General features: G+C 32.2%; 1 pseudogene; it reads right to left on the reverse strand.

Moving 5' to 3' along the window:
* Positions 1–463: 463 nt before the first annotated feature.
* LOC134363642 (large ribosomal subunit protein uL1m-like) lies at positions 464–1,429 on the reverse strand (annotated as a pseudogene).
* Between the last annotated feature and the right edge of the window lie 300 nt (positions 1,430–1,729).

Raw genomic sequence — 1,729 nt, forward strand, 5'->3', positions numbered from 1 at the left:
AATTGTGTCCTATACGATTTTATTAGATTTTTTTACCTTATTTGAAATAGTTCCCTTCTGTTTACTTTTGACTTTGGCACTTGTGAACTTACACATGCTCTATTTGAATCTTGTCAGTAATTAAGTTTGTCTTTTCAAAGATAGTAAGAATAAATGTTTAGAAACATATGGTCTCCACAGGGACTACATGCACTTATGTGAGTTTTTTCTCACAATTTCAAAACATCAACAAAATAAGTATTGACATTGACATTATGTTTTTTGGTTTTTGGTTTTTTTTTTTTAGTTTCAGATACAGAGAAATTTTCTTATCTTTGAAGTCATTATAAGATTTTTCAGTGGTAAAATTTATTTTTAAGTATGATGATAAAGAAATATCAACACACCACATAGACTCTATGCAGTTTTAAATTTTCTCTGTTGCTTGTTAATCCGCTGAAAATAATTTCATAATTCAGCACTTTTAGGAAGCTTCAATATCATTTTCTTTGGTTTCTCCTTCTTTTGATAACAATTGCTCCATCTTTAGCAACCAGCTTTCACCTACTGAACTAAGGAAAGTGTGTGCCACAAGAATCTCAAACAGTGATCTATGCTTACAAACTTCAGACATAATTTTCAGATTTGCAGACATCTGGTCACTTGACATATCCAGTGTTACTATTATTTTCTCAGAAAAATTCCTCCTTCATCTAAATTAATATCATGTCCAGTTTTAAATAATTCAAGCATTTGTGGGATGACTCACAGTAAATAGAATTTTGAATAAGCTTTAGAAAAAATTTTTTTCTTCAGTTTTTCTTTAATGGATTAAGCTCAGACATTATTTCTAGAGCAGCTACATAAAAGTCTGCATGGATTTCATCATACAAAATCTTCCAGATCAAATTAGTTTATCCTGCACATGCAGCTCCATTTTCTTCTATTTTGATCTTTGATGCACTCCCTGTAAATGCAGCAACTTTATTGATTTCTGAAGTGAATGGGTAGGGGAAACTAAGAACACCAGCAAATGGCTCGACTTTTTTCTTCTTTTCCAGTGCTGCATTCAGTGTCAAATCAAGACAAACATCTTACATTGCAATAACAAAGTCCAGAATTTAAAATTTCGTAAGTAAATGTATAGCTTTCACCACCTTGTACATCTGCCTCAACCATAAGTAAATATTATCCTTGGGTTCGCCTTCCATATAGCAGTGTGACTTTATTTTTTCTAACTCATCTTTCTTTAATTTTTTCATCTGATGCTTTGTGGAGGGGCATTTTTTTTTTTTTTCTTTGCAGTCTTTGTAGCAGCAGCAAAATGTCTGTTGGGCACCTAAACCATCACAGAAAAAAGATAAAGAAATGTCTGATAAGCTATTCTGGAAAGAGTAGGACTTTGATAATGTATCAAAACTCTACTTAGGCCCCACACGGATGCTGCCATATTGATCATTCAGGATTGTGTTGACCTGTCATGACCTCTTCATTTTCAAGTTTGCTAAAATGAAGATGTCTTTATTATAGATACCAATTTTAAATTTTTATTATCTGGATATTGCCATATGAAATAAGCCAAATGAAAAACAATCTATTTTCTTTTCTCCATATTGATGGAATAGATTAGTATGTGGTAGATTTGGTGGATTTTGCACAACTTGGTAATTCAAATAATTCCCATCAGAGGTAACAATGCATTTCTCATATGCTCTAGCCATCTCTACAAGCACATCTTTAAGGGACTTTT

The sequence above is a fragment of the Cynocephalus volans genome, chromosome 1 (genome assembly GCF_027409185.1).
Source record: "Cynocephalus volans isolate mCynVol1 chromosome 1, mCynVol1.pri, whole genome shotgun sequence".
NCBI lineage: Eukaryota > Metazoa > Chordata > Mammalia > Dermoptera > Cynocephalidae > Cynocephalus > Cynocephalus volans.